Genomic DNA, 16327 nt, shown 5'->3' on the forward strand with positions numbered 1-16327 from the left:
TTCTCAAATAACGTTAAGAGGCACACACCCTTCTGTCTGGAACTCATGTCCACAGCTCTCAGATCCAGCAAGTGGTTCTCAAAATGCTCAGATCCTCAGCCACCAGGAGATCCTCAGACTGTGAGCTCTTTATCTATGATAAAATAAAGAGTTTGAGTCAGAACGTGAATCTACCACATGACCAAACTCATGGTTCAGTTGCCCTCCTTTATTTTCCACAGCATGACCCTATATATATAATTAATTCACATACAGCACAAGCCCCTGACCTTGTCACAGACTGGCTTTTTGAGGAGCATTTCTCTACTCCGGCATTCAGCAAACTTTCTGTAAAGGGTCAGATAGTAAACACTTTAGATTGTGGGTCGTACAGTTTCTTCTGCTGCACACATTCAACTCTGCGGCATAGCATAGAAATAGCCATAGGCAATACCTAAGTGACTATGTGTTTAAGTGAATTTTGTTGTTGTTGTTGTTGTTTTTAATGGACAATGACATTTTTGAATATCATACATTTTACATGTCATAGAACATTATTCTTTTTCCCCCCCAACCATTTAAACATGTAAAAATTACTCCTGGCTGGAAGCATGTGAGCCTCAGAAAAATAAGGACTTTGCTAATTCCTGCTCTAAACCATTCTTAAGCATCAGTTAAATGGATACTTATAAAATGTTTTCTAACTTAAACTTAAGGAGATTTAGTATTTCTCCTGTACTTTTCTTTAGAATCCATGTATACCTATAAAGGTTTATTACATTTCATTTCTGTGACAATCATTTTTCCTCCAGAAGAATGAAGTAACTTATCTAAGGTTCTACAAAAGTCTTGCAGCAGATAATGTGTTATTAGTCACAACAACAAATGTCAATTCTTTTTTTTTCTTAATCCTCACCCGAGGACATTTTTGCATTTATCTTCAGATAGAGCAGGAAGAAGAGAGGGAGGAAGAGAGAGGGAAACATCGATGTGAAAGGGACACATTGAGTGGTTGCCACCCACACGACCCAACCAAGGCTGGGGACAAACTGCAACTGAGGTACGTGCCCTTAGCGGGAACCGAACCCGGGTCTCTCTGGACCACAGGCAGACGCTCTAACCACTGAGCCAAACCGGCCAGGGCCAAATGTCAATTCTTGAACTATCTGCGATGTAGAACAAAGCGGGGCTGAGGAACTCCATAGGTAGAGAAGGAAGTAGATTTTGGGGATTCACTGAGTAGCATTTAGTGTGTTCAGTGCCTTTGCTGGACTCTGGACAAGTTACTTAGTTTTGAGTTTCTGCTTCATCTGGAAATTTAAAGGCTAGATGAGAAGTTCTCTAAGTATCTTTTGTTTCTTCCGTTTTTATGATTCCAGGATATCAGGGCACTATAGAAACAGAATTGATTTATATACAGGGTGGGACAAAAGTAGGTTAAAATTGTGAGGACATAAAACAGTTTATTCTTGTATTTTTATTTACTTACTATTGTATTGGTGTTCATATGAAGAACTGTAAACCTACTTTACACACTGTGTATTGGTATCTAATATACACAGATTTGCATATTGAAAGGACAAGATGAGAATGTTAAAGAGGTTACACAACCAAGATGATATTTTTTAATGGTTTCTTAATCAATGTGAGTACTGGAAATAATTTAGTAAACACATTAGTATATGTTGCACTGATTTTACTATCAAATTAATGAAGCTAGAGTCCGGTCCAGTGCTGGATTACAGTGTTTGCATATAGAGCCTCTACAAATTTAGGAATTTATGTGCACCAACCTCAGCACCTTCAGGCAAAGCCTGACTCAAGGGCTGCTCTGCCCAAGGCCATCTACATCATCGAGAGACCAGAACAACACATTCTAATTTTTCTAGATCTCTAACTTTTCTGACTTCAGTTTACATTATTGTCAATGGCACTATTCTATTAGAATTCTCTTTGGAATTTTGAAGTCCATTTACCACATCTGGCCTAATATTTCTGTAATTTTGGTCACAGATTACACATGAGAAACGCCCTGCTGGTTTCTCTCCTCATGTGCATGCTTCCCGGCCACCACTCTTTCCCCAATCCGAGTTCCCACTAGTTTCCTTGAAAATTTGTCCACAGGGACCTCTGTTTAGTGGTTTAATAGTCATCTGGAATATCAAAACACTCTAAGAAAACCTAGAAATAAGTCAGTCCTGAATTTCCTCTGCAGAAGAGTTGAGTATGCTAAATTTTCAGGCTACCGTAATCTTTGAGATGGGAAATAAATTTGACTTCTTTCTTGTTCTCCAAAAAAACACCATCTCAGATTACTTTTCCTTAGACTATTAAAAAAGATACACATTCTATTTCATTTTATTGCATTCCTCATATGCCATATATTGCTTTCCTTGGCATGAAAACAGTTCGTCCTGATTTTAATACTTGGTTAAATCTTCTTCACTACTCCATTTACTGCAGACCAGATGAATCGTTGGAATGATATTTTATGATACTGTCTCTCTAGTAGGTAGAATGCATGGGTTTCTAGAATTATAAAAGAAAATACAGAACATCTGGTTAAATTTCAGTTTCAGAAAAAGAACATTTTTAATTTATTTATAAGTATTTATAAGTATTCTCCATGCAATATTGGGAATATACTTACACTAAAATATTACTTGTTGTTTATTTGAAATTCAGATTTTACTGAATGCTTTTCATTCTCTATGACAACCCAAACAGATGGATATAAGACATATTGTGAACTGAAATAAATTTTTTTAATAAAGAAAATCAGTTATATGGATGTGTGTGTGTGTATTTTCAGAGAAGGTAGATACCACTTTTATTCCCCATTCTGAAATGATAGGTAAGACCATTAGAGCCCATGACTCTGTACCTGTTGCCATACCTCCTTATTATAAAATGAGTTATTTAGTCTAAGGCAATATCATGTGGAATACCACACTAATAAATTCAATATGCTGTGAACCCTCAAATATATTGATGCTGATTAAAGTCCTGCCAACAAGAAAAGCAAATCTACACCCAAATACATATTAGTCCTGATAAGGATGAATTATTGCTCCTTCTAAGATAAAATGAATATTAAGGAAACAACTCAATATTAAAGGGCTGCTTGGCCTCCATGACAGATCAAGGTACATCGGGGCCACAGAGCCCTTAGTGCCCACTGCTGACAGGGTGGATATTTCTAGTGGCTACATCAGCTTTAGTGAGAAAAAGCCCTCATATTTTCTCTTGCACAGTGTGTGTATCTGCCACTATGGCTACTCCTTTTATGTGCAACCACTAAGATGGTGGAGGAAAGAGGCTAGTTGGTAACTATCTACTGCACATCATCTCTACCACTTGATAGCTGAGCACTGCTTCTGCAGTGGAAGCTCCTCTGAGTGCTACAAAGATCCTCATATTTTGTCCTCATTCCTATAGGTACATTTTATAATTTTATTCAGATGTCCTTTTCTATGGACTTCTAATCTCTGTTATTCAAAGTCTCTGACCAAAGTATTAAGTATTAATTATTACCCAAAGGTGTGTATGTACTTTTTTTTTTATCCTCACCCGAGGACATTTTTCCATTTTTTGTTCAGGTAGAGTGGGAGGGAGAGAGAGGAACAGAGAGAGAGAGAGAGAAACATCGATGTGAAAGGGACACATCGAGTGGCTGCCACCCGCACAACCGACCACGGCCGGGGACAAACTGCAACCGAGGTACGCGCCCCTAGCGGGAACCGAACCCGGGTCTCTCAGGACCGCAGGCCGACGCTCTAACCGCTGAGCCAAACTGGCCAGGGCTATGTATGTTCTTATTTCAGCCAATTCTCACTCACACAGGTGGATGGCCAGATGCATAAACCAAACCTCTGTCACAGAATTATTTCTCTTACAACTGTCCTTCCGAGAAAGCCTGAGAGAGAATGTAGTGAAACAGCAGTCGATTTGTGGCTTAAAAATTACATTCAATTAACCAATTAATTCAACAAGCACAGTACCCTACCCCCCACTGATTATCTGTAAGGTAGTACATATGAGTTTATAGGTATGAGATGAGGGAGAAGCATTAGAAAAACAGAGATGAGACTCTTGGGAGGGTTGACTGTTCTTGGTCAACAGTCACTTATATATATATATAGACATTCTAAGTCCATAATAATTCCCTAACTTCTGCTTCCATTGTTAATTTATTAAACAATTTAAAACTGAGGTACTCATGGGTGTTCTCAGGTTTCTGTTCCCAAGTTCAAATATTATTTCTATCTATGACTTTGCTCATGACCTTTCCTGTGGTGTCAGATGATGAGGTATTCCTGGATAACCCCTCTACTTCTATCATCTCCATCTTTTATGCATTAGTCATACATTCTCTGACTCTTTTCCTGTATTTTCGCAGCTCAAATTTATACCTTAAGAAAATACATCTTAAGAAAAAACTCCTGGACCCTGCAAGCATTCTGGTGACTACCTAATACTCCTGTACTGTATATGTTTGCATAAAAACTTGTCAAAGAGAGTCCTAAATAATCATCCTGTCTACTTTGTTGCATCTCATTTGTTATAGTCTGAGTTATTTTTCTTTCAGATCCTGAAGGTACCATGGCTAGGTCCTCAATGATTTATTAGCCAAAACAAACAATAAATTTCGATGACTGTCTATTTGGATGTTGACTCTCCTCCTCTGACTGCTTAGATAATGTATATTTCATGCCTTGTCTTTCCCTGCCCAAGAGATACTACTCATTCTCTTCTGGTGACCCCATTTACTCTAAAGATCTTAAACACCATTACTATCTGTATTTCAGACTCATGGATTTTAGGTTCACATATCCAACTTCCTCTTGTATCCATCTATTTTATACTCATAGCTAACAAAAAATTTTTAAAACTGGAATCATAATCTCTCTATCTAGTTATTTACCCTAGTAACCAAGAGGACATCCTTAACTCCTCTACTTGAAAAATTTATCTAAAACATAAACCTAATTGTCTTTGTTTGAATTTTCTCGAGTGAAAATAGTTTACATGGAAGGTGATCCCAGGAAGCACTATTATGAAGTGAACTGAGATAGGAGATGGAGGAAAGTTACTAAATGATGTATTAATAAGCAGATTATTACATTGAAAAACTGGGGCTCAACCCTGTTGAGAACCTTCTAAAAGAGTTGTATAACATCTCAGAAGTACCCTGCTGAGGAATACGAAAGCTGGGAAATTCATTCACTGATTCTCATCTCTCACTGTTAGAGGATAACTTATATGGTGAGTCAACCTCCTGGCATATCCATCTGCCCTTGTGAAAGCTGAGTACAGTCCTATAGCCAGGGAAAGCTGTCCAACAGAGAGAAGCAGGTGCTTGAGGTAGAAAACCATTTAGTGAGTAATGAAACTGTGACTGAAGCCACAGGTGACCAACAGTTTGGGCTAAGGGCATGGGAATGAGGCAGTGGTAGAGTTGGCTGCAATGCCCACATTACCTTTCTATTTCAAACTCTTTAGTATATTACTATTACATATAAGGTGAGGACTTCCATGCATTTTTCTGATGCAACAAGTCAATTATTATCACTTCCTGCCTAATATAATTCATTTCAACCACAATGAAATTGCTCATAGATTCTAAACGCAAAGCTCTGTTGCTTGTAGATATTAAACACATGTTTCTATGTTGCCCCAAACTCATCCTCAACTTTTACCTGACTAATAATCATTGTTCATGATACAGGCAAAGAATTGCTTCTTAAAGGATTCCAAACTAAAAACTCCCATAGTTAGATAACTATATATTTCTAATCCTCCACTATATTACTACAGTCATGTAATATGTTTCTTTCCACATATCTATTTTAGTAAATTCAACTTTTCACTCTACTTAACTTTGAGCTCCTTGAGGAAATAAAGTCTATATCTATCTAATTTATTAATTTTTTGGCCGTCCCAGTATATGGCTAAGTGTCTGATACAGCAAATTTTCTGTACTTACTGAATAAAACATTAACTTCTTGCTATTTCATATGTAGAAGAGTAATTCAATCTGAACAAGTCACTTTTTATAACACAATGGGCCATAACTCAGAGGCATATTAATTTTCTGTGTGAAATTTTTTATGGATTTAGTTCCATTTATGTCAAAACACTTCTTCTGTATTCAGTCTTAACATAAAGTATGCCTTGTATAAACATTTCAGGTGTTCACGTAAGATACAGGAGTAAATCAATGCTACTTTAGCTGTCATAAAATATGTTAAAAGCAGAACACTTCTACACTGCTCATTGGCCCACTGTAAGTGACACTAGAATATAAAATGTAGAATCTAAATACATGTGGCACATTATCATTAATTTTCTTGAAATTGGAGAGAATTCTTTCAGCTTAATTTCCCACATACTATTTTGCTGAGCTTTTTTTTTTCTTCTAATAGCACATTTTGAGTGAAGAATTTATTTTTCATGTATGATGTATATGCAAATATTAAATTTAACTCATATCGTGAGAAAAGCCTATTCTTCTTCTGCTTGAATCAACATAGAAGACCAATACTGCATTTCCCAAGATCTCTACCAAATAATTACATCTTTTTGAAAAATAATTTTATCTTAATGCCTGAAAGCATATTCACTGAAGACTCAAATATACTAAACCACTAAAAATGCACATTGCCAAATGATTAGAGGCCATAACATGTATTTGAAATATATATTAGTTATTACAAAGAACTTTGGAGAAATGAGATCATCTAGGAATCTGACAGTGAAGTGAGTGAAAGCATTTTGTATAAAATGTGATAGGGCCAGGTAGAACATATATCAATAACATATAACAGGAAAGAAGGTTGCTCTTCTTTTTTATTTCTCTTGCCAGCTAGTTAAAAGATGTTTATTGAATTACTCAGATCTCTAGTCTTTGTTCTTTCTGTTCATATCTGACAGATGGGAGCTCAGCAGCAGCCACACAGAATGTTGATGAATGTTATGTGTGTACAAATCAGATAATACCTTTTTCCCTGGGAGTCTCACTTAGCCTACCTCGGCACCTTTGACCCACTTTATCCAATACATCCTCACAACAACAACATGACAAAGCATTTGTGGAATTTTCTGTGAATTAAAATTGACCACGTACCATGGTGATTTTTTTCTGAATCCTTTAACTAAATATAACTAAAAAACACATTTCCCCCCATATGAATATTATACTCATTATTTTTCATTTAGTGTTGATGATTATTTTCTCTTTAAATGTTATCACTTAAAAACCTAATTCTATAAGGCATTCTGAGCTGTCGATTTGATGATAGAAATACAAACTCAGTCAAATTTTTAAAATATTCAAAATATACTGACTGAGTCATCCTACGTAGAGTTTTAAAATTGTAATAATCATTGACATTTATCTATTTGAAACTCACTAGCTAAGAAGTAATGACTTTAAAATGCATTAAATGGTTCACTTTGAAGTAGAATTTGAATAGTAATTGCTAATTTTTCCTCTTGCAACTTCTCGCTAACATGAAAGTACAGGAGAGCGAAATGAAGAGCAAAAGGCACATATCACTGAGCATCAAGACTAAACATTATGCGTTATGCCACAACTGACAGTAATTTTAAAGCAATCAATGCAGGATGTTGACAAGTTTAACCAGAGTTAACAAAGTATGGCTTTACCTCATGAAAAAGAAAGCTTGAACAAAGGTAGTTAATTTCTTGTGCCTTTCTAGAATGCTATCTGACTCGATAGATTGAGCCATGCCATGAACAGACATGACGCACCTGTCCACTCTGCCCTCTGTCCCAACAACAGTGATGAATGTCCTCACCATTTGTCTTCTCTGCCACCCTTATCCATTCAGGCCACGGATGGAAAATACCAGAAACTTCTGGCAAATTATAAAGGCACATAGTTCTCTGCATTTAAGGAGATAGGATGCAAAAGGTTTACCCTTTCAGAAGAAAGTCAAGAAACTATAATCAGAGAAATAATAATAAAACATTATTCCACTAAATAATTGTATCATTGCCCTCAGTCTATAGATATAAATGTCAGTGATTAGACAGAATATATAAGTTTTCCAAGGCTTTGCTGTGATCTTTAGTAAGTGAAAATGATATTGCTGAAACGTGAGTTCCTCATGGAGTCTAATTTCAGAGAATAGAGTCTTAAAAACAACATTAGTAGACACAATTAAATTAATAGTAATAAGAATTAATAGTTAATTAGTGCTTACTCTGTGCCAAGCATTGTCCTAAATTCTATCATTTCCTTTTCTTGTAAAAGTTTTATTGAAATCTAATTTATATTAGATTGCTGGATCATGAGGTAGTTCTATTTTTCATTTTTAAAGGAACAGCCATACATTGTTCCTTAGTGGCTGAACCAATTTATATACCTACTAACACTGAAGAAGGATTTGCTTTTGTCTCTGTCCTTACCAATACTTGTTATTTGTTGTCTTTTTGATGATAGCCATTCTAACAGATGTGAAGTAATCCCTCAGTGTGGTTTTGATTTGTCTTTTCCTAATGATTATTGATGCTGAGCATCTTTTCATGTACCTGTTGGCCATTTGTATTCTTCTTAGGAAAAACGCCTAATCAGGTCTTTTGCTGGATTCTTTATAAGAATAATCTCATTAGGTCTGCAGAACAATTATATGAGGAATGATCATGATTCTCATTTTTTTCAGTCAGAATAAAGACTGGCAAGTATAAATTACTTGCCTAATTTCATATCTCTGCCCCTGACTCTGTGACACAATTGATTCAAATTCATACCTCTGCCCTGCAGTCTGTGACAGAATTGATTAAAACTCTTGTAGAAACTTTATTTAGGCTGAGCCAATTTGATTTTCTTTCTTTAGAATTCTGAACTGTGTCACAGAGCCAGTTCACTTCTGTATGTTGGTGGACTATAACGTAGCTGAGTGACCACATACTGCTCTATAAAAATAAGAACAATGAGGGGAGCAAGGAGAAGAGCAACAGCAATGAAATGAAAGAAGAAAGAGGCAGGAAAGAGAGAATGAAGCTGGGTCTAGTTCCAACCTTGTTGCTGTACTTATGTGACACCAAGTTGCATTCTAGCTCTAGCTCTCTGTCTACCACCTCTGTAATTATATATTTTATTTTATATAAATTTAGGTAGATTGTTTTATATAATAATTATATATGTTAATAAAGAGCCAAACCAAAAGATAATGTTGGTTATTATTTTGAGATGGGATCTGTTACTTTACATTTTCTTATTTATTCTTCTTCTTTTTTTTTTTAATCCTCACCCGAGGACATTTTTCCATTTTTTTGTACAGATAGAGTGGGAGGGAGAGAGAGGAAGAGAGAGAGAGAGAGAGAGAAACATCGACGTGAAGGGACACATCGAGTGGCTGCCACCCGCACGACCAACCAGGGCCGGGGACAAACTGCAACCGAGGTAGTGCCCTTAGCGGGAACCGAACCCGGGTCTCTCCGGACCGCAGGCCGACGCTCTAACCGCTGAGCCAAACCGGCCAGGGCTTTATTTATTCTTTTATTTATTTCTTTTTTAATTTTATTTTTTTAAATTAATTACTTTATTATTGTTACAAATGTTTCTCCATTTTCTCCCACTGATTCTACCCTCCCCTCTCCACCCTGTCCACTTTGTTGTCCATATCCATATTCATGCATACATGCATGTAAGTTCTGTGGTTTATCTCTCCCCCACTCCTCCTTCTCCTGGGGACTGTCAGTCTGTACTTGACTTCCACGTCTCTGGGATTACCCCATACCACAAATAAGTGACATCATATGATACTTGTCTTTTCTCTGTTTGGTTTGTTTCGCTTAAGATAATACTTTCCAGGTCCTTCCATGTCATCTCAAAGGATAAGAGACCTTTCTTTCTTACAGCTGCATAGTACTCCATTGTGTATATGCACCACTGCTTTTTCATCCATTCGTCTACTGATGGACATTTGGGCTGTTTGCAGATCTTAGCTATTGTAAATACTGATGCTATGAACATGGGGGTACATCTATTCTTTCTGATTGGTGTTTCAGGCTTCTTAGGGTATATTCCTAGAAGTGGGATCACTGGGTCAAATGGAAGTTCAATTTTTAATTTTTTTGAGGTAACACCATATTGTTTTCCATAGTGGCTGCACTAGTCTGCATTCCCACCAGCAGTATACTAGTGCCCCTTTTCTCCACACCCTCACCAACACTTGTTGTTTGATGATTTGTGGATGGTGGCCATTCTGACAGGTGTGAGGTGATACCTCATTGTTGTTTTAGTTTGCATCTCTCTGATGATTAGTGATGTTGAGCATTTCTTCATATGTCTCTTAGCCATTTGTATGTCTTATTTGGAGAGGTGTCTATTTCCTCTGCCCATTTTTTAATTGGCTTCTTTGTTTTCCTTTTGTTGAGTTGTATGAACACTCTCTATATATTGGAAATTAACCCCTTATTTGATATATTATTGGCAATTTTGCTCTCCCATACTGTGGGTTGCCTTTCCATTTTGATGATTGTATCTTTCACTGTGCAGAAGCTTTTGAGTTTGATGTATTCCCATGTGTTCATTTTCTCCTTTGTTTCTGTTGCCTTAGGTGATGTATCAGTGAAAATTCTGATGCATATGATGTCTGAAATTTTGTTGCCTACATTTTCTTCTAGGATTTTTATGGATTCATTAGTTGCATTTAAGTCTTTTATCCATTTTGAGTTTGTTCTTGTGTATGGTATTAAGTGATGGTCTAATTTTATTTTTTTGCATGTAGCTGTCCAATTTTCCCAACACCATTTATTAAAGAGGCTGTCTTTACTCCACTGTATGCTCTTGCCACCTCTGTCAAATATTAATGGAGCATATTGCCTTGGGTCCATTGTCTGGGTTCTCTGTTCTGTTCCACTGGTCTATCTGCCTGTTCTTGTGCCAGTACCAGGCTGTTTTGATTACAGTGGCTTTGTAGTATAACTTGAATTCTGGTAATGTGATCCCTCCAACTTTGTTCTTCTTTTTCAGGATTGTTGTGGCTATTCGAGGTCTTTTTTGGTTCCATGTGAACTATTGAAGTATTTGTTCTAGTTCTGTGAAGTATGTCGTTGGTATTTTGATGGGGATTGCGTTGAATCTATAGATTGCTTTGGGTAATATGGACATTTTAATTATGTTAATTCTTCCAATCCATGAACAAGGTATGTGCTTCCACATTTTTATATCTTCCTCTATTTCTTTTTTCAATGACCTGTAGTTTTCTGCGACTAGGTCCTTTATTTCTTTGCTTAAGTTTATTCCTAGGTATCTTAATTTTTTTGCCATGATGGTAAATGAAATTCTTGTTTATTCTTTATTGTATTTTTCAAAATCCTACTTCTTGAATAAATTGAATTAAGCATTAGATAAAATAAAGAGAAATTCAACTACTTTAGCTGATAAATACATTCAATTATATGTTAAAATTAAGGATTTACAGTGATAGAGGCATACTGAGCTCACATCAGACGTCTTAATGACAGTAGCCTTGAGAAATGTTTAAAGCATTTACTATTCTAATCATTATAGTATATATTTGTTTTTAAGAAACACTTTAGAAAAGAATTTTTGTGTGTGCATATGCATATGCATGTAAACACACACACACACATATTCAACTTTAATTGAAAAACATATAATTTTAGGAGATGCTGTTTTTCTTAAATGAGAAGTCAAAAAATTCATAAGAGCAATACAAAAAAGTGATACTCTATTAGTGGATTATCAGAAAATTTAATAAATGGGTAGTGTTATGTCTATAAATATCTGAATCTGAAGTGAATGATATCCATCAAATGTCAAGTGTAAAGTAGTAGACTTAATGAAATATTTCATTTTTATAGTCTTGTAACTATTAAAAATCAGAGATAGTTTTTCAAATGTTAATTCAGACTTCCTACCATAATGCAATACTAAGCCAAAATCTTGTTATTAAAAGTAAAATATCTGATTATAAGATTTATTCTTTCTAAATTAGTAGAGAACACTAATTTACTATATGAGTGAGAGAAATATAATGCTTAGAATTAATATATTATGTATTTTCTGGACAGAACAACTATCCCAGTTTCCAAGATTTCATTACTAAGTACTTCCAGAGTCAAGACATCCTTTTAATTTTACATTAAAGGGCAATTTTTTTTTAAATTGAATTTACTGGGGTGACACTGGTTGGCAAAACTGTACATGTTCAAGTACAACTCAATAAAACGTCACCTGCACATGGCATCGCACACCCAGGGGCTGAAGCTAAGTCTCTTTCTTTCTTTCTTTCTTTCTTTCTTTCTTTCTTTCTTTCTTTCTTTCTTTCTTTCTTTCTTTCTTTCTTTCTTTCTTTCTTTCTTCTTTCTTTCTTAATCCTCACCTCAGGATATTTTTTCATTTATCTTCAGATAGAGCAGGAGGGAGGGAGGGAGGAAGAGAGAGGGAAACATTGATGTGAGAGGGACATATCAATTGGTTGCCTCCCACACAACCCCAACTGGGTCTGGGGATGAAATACAACCAAGGTACGTGCCCCTTGGTCAGAATCAAACCCAGAACTCCCTGGTCTGCAGGCCATCACTCTAATAGCTGGCCAAACCCTGGCCAGGGCAAAGTCTCTTTCTGTCCCTAGTCTCCCCTCTTTGCCCACCTCCACCTACTCCCCACCCCCTTTTCCCTCTGACTATCATCACACGGTTGTCTCTGTCTATGTGTTATGTTATGTTTTTTTGGTTAATCCCTTCACCTTCTTTCATCCAGTCCCCAAACCCTCTCCCCTCTAACAGCCCTCACCGTCTGTTCCATGTTAAAAGGCAAAATCTTAATGACTTAGTTGTAGTTGTATTCAGAAAGATTATCTGATATATTATTTTGGAAGTTATTAAAACTTGCTTAATCTCAGTAAAACAGATAAAATGCTATTGTTTTCTTCTTTTAACTATCCCCAAATATCTATTTTAAGTATATCAATGTTTTCTATATGATTTTTCAAACTTGATCTCTTTTTAAAAATGTTATTTTATCTACCTGAATCTTGTTTCTTAATGAATAACTATTGCAAGTTTAAAATCCTCTGCATATAAAATTTTCTTTATAAGAAAGAATTTACAGACATTCTTTTGTATGTTCTTCTCAATTAGCAATTTAAAAAAAAGACACTATCTTTTTGTTTAGTTTTTCACTTGTTAGTAGAAATATGATGCAGGGAAATTGACTCCTATCTTCCTTGATATAAATCATGGCAATATCAGCAGTTTGTGCCACATGAGCCAATTAACTTCACACGGAGAAACACCTATTTCTTGCCTTAGGGTAAAGCTGCATTTCTATTGATTTATTGAAAAAAATAATATGTCATTAGATTCAAAGTGTAAATGGCTCAATCCTGATCTCTGCATGCTTGAGAGTGTACCATCTTTTTATTAAGTTCAGCCCAATGATTCATCTCATGGTGAAGCCAGACACCTATGAATGAAAGGGGAGCAGAACCCCACTCATGAAGGCTTGGTTCTCAAGCCATCTGAGTCTGTTAGAATTTTTATTGACAAGGCTCCTTTGAAGTAGTAACAGTTTTTTATTTCTTCCTGGAATAAAAAATCATTGCTTCTACTCCTGAAAAGGAGACATTTTAGTTTTACATATAGAAGACAACACACACTGTATTACAGCATGAAATAACCTTACGACCAAATTACTTTATTTGAGAGAAACTATTAAGTTAATGAATTATATTTTCTTATTTGTGTAAAATGCATTACATGGTCCCTGTCCCCTAAACATAGGTAGAGATATTTAATCTTCTCAGTCATGTTCAGGAAAGATCTACCTTCTATCTAGTGTTTGGAGTAATTGGTCTGGGAAATTTTAGACTAAACAAACAAAGAAACAAAAACTAGTTCATGTAATTAACATGAGGAGAATTCATATATTTCTATTGGAATATATATCAAGCTTTGACACCTGAAATTATACTAAATTTTAAAAATATTTTTAAAAACCATACCCACAAACCTAAAAATATAAATAAGTGCAAATTAAATTTAGTTTAAGACAAATAAAGAGAATAAAATAGACAGAAGCAGTTATAAGCAGTAATAAGTACAATTAAAAACACAAAACAAGCTATAAAATCAAAAGCTTGTTCTTGAAAAAAATAAATTTATAAACTTTTAGTGAGGTGGATCATGAAAAAAAATGACAGTTTTCTGATAACAGGAATGAAAGAAGGGACTCAACAGATCTTGTAGACATTAACAGGATAATAAAGAGACATTAAGAATAACTTTATGCCAATCAACTTGATAGGTTTTGTGAAATGGATACATTCTTTGAAAGATCAAAACTACCAATTTTATCTTAAGAAGAAACAGACAATCTTGCCCTGGCTGGTTTGGCTCAGCAATTAGAGCATCAGCCTGCAGACTGGAGAGTCCCAGGTTCGGTTCCCGTTAAGGGTGCGTACCTGGGTTGCAGTCTGTACTTGGCCTGTTTGGGGTTGTGTGGGTGGCAATCTCTCGATGTGTCTCTCTCACGTCGATGTTTCTCTCTCTCTCTTCTGCCCTCTCTGCCTCCCAGTCTATCTCAAGATAAATGCAAAAAACTAAACTAAAAGAATAAAAAAGAAGCAACAGATAATCTAAATAGTACTATAGCTATTATTGAGTTCATAGTTAAAAACCTTCCAACAATCTAAAATTTAGAACCAAATGACTTCACAAGAGAAATATACCAAACAAAAAAAAAATACTAAATTTAAAAATGTATTTTTAGAAAATAAAAAGGGAAGAGGGAGAGACATTTTCTAACTCAGTTTAAGTCTGTAGTACTCAGACACCAAAACTAGAAACAAACTTTACTAAAATATAAAACTATATCCTTCATGAATATGAAAAAAAAGAAAAAGTATCACCAATATCTCCCTTTTGTCCTTCCTCCCTTTCTCCCTCCTCCTGATCCTCTTTCTCCTTCTCCTCCTTCCTCTCTCTCTCTCTCTCTCTCAAATAAATCCTATCAGAGTAAAATTTATCTTAGGAGATTTATTCAACTTCCACAAATTAATTTATGTAATGTAGCCTAACAATCGTTTTTTTTTAAAAACAACAACAACATATTTTCATCATCGTAAATTTAGCAATGCATTTGGCAAACTTCAGGATCCATATATAATAAAAATATCTGCACAAACTAATACAAAAGATAACTTCCTTAACTTGATAAAAGCATCTCATAAAAACCTAAGCTAATGTCATATTCAATGCTCAAAGGTTGCACGTATTGCCTATAAGACTGGAAACAAGGCAAGAGGGTTTGCTCTCGCCATTCCTTTTCAAAGCGGTGCGCGAGATGCTTGCCAGTAAAATCAGGAAAGAAAAGGAAATGAGAGATATTCATTTAAGAAAGAAAGAAATACACTATTTCTAGTCACAGATGTCCTAATTATCTGTGTATGAAATCTGAAAGAAACCCAAAGGAGTTACCAGATCTAGTAGGTATGTTTAGTGAAGTCACAAAACACAAGTTCAATAGATAAAAATCAATTGTATTTCTATGTAATAGTCATTGACATTTGGAAATTGGAGTTTTAAACAAAACTACTTTAATAATACCAATAAATATAAAATATATATTCATTTTTGTCCCAAAATATGTGGAAGGTTTTCACACTGAAAACCACAAAATATTTGGTGAGAGAAATCAAAGATCAAAATTTATGGAGAAATATATGTGTTTCTGAGTTGGAAGATTTAAAAAATTACCAAACTGCCCTGGCCGGTTTGGTTCAGCAGTCAGAGCAACAACCTATGGTCCAGAGAGACCTGGGTTCGGTTCCTGTTGAGGGCACATGCCTCAGTTGCAGTTTGTCCCCAGCCCTGGTTGGGTTGTGTGGGTAGCAGCCACTCGATGTGTACCTTTCACGTCAATGTTTCTCTCTCACTCTCTCTCTCTCTCCCCCTTTCTCTCCCTCCTACTCTATCTGAACAAAAAATGGGAAAATGTCCTCGGGTGAGGATAAAAAATAAAAAAAATAAAAATAAATAAAAATTACCAAACTATCAATTCTCCTCTTCCAAATGCTCTGTACATACAAAGTAATCTCAATCACACTGCAGCAGACATTTTTGTGTAGAAGTGTAAAAATCTGATTCTAAAATTTATATAGGAAACAAAAGATCTAGAATTTCAAGGATAACTTTGAAAAGAAAGAACAAATTTACACTATCTGATTGTAAGAATAACTATAAAGCTACACTAATCAAGATAATGTGGTATTGCCAATAATATAAATACACAGATCAATCGAACAGAATAAAAATGCAGAAATAGATTCATGCAGATATGGTTATTTGA

The sequence above is a fragment of the Molossus molossus genome, unplaced genomic scaffold (assembly GCF_014108415.1).
Source record: "Molossus molossus isolate mMolMol1 unplaced genomic scaffold, mMolMol1.p scaffold_m16_p_11, whole genome shotgun sequence".
Lineage (NCBI taxonomy): Eukaryota > Metazoa > Chordata > Mammalia > Chiroptera > Molossidae > Molossus > Molossus molossus.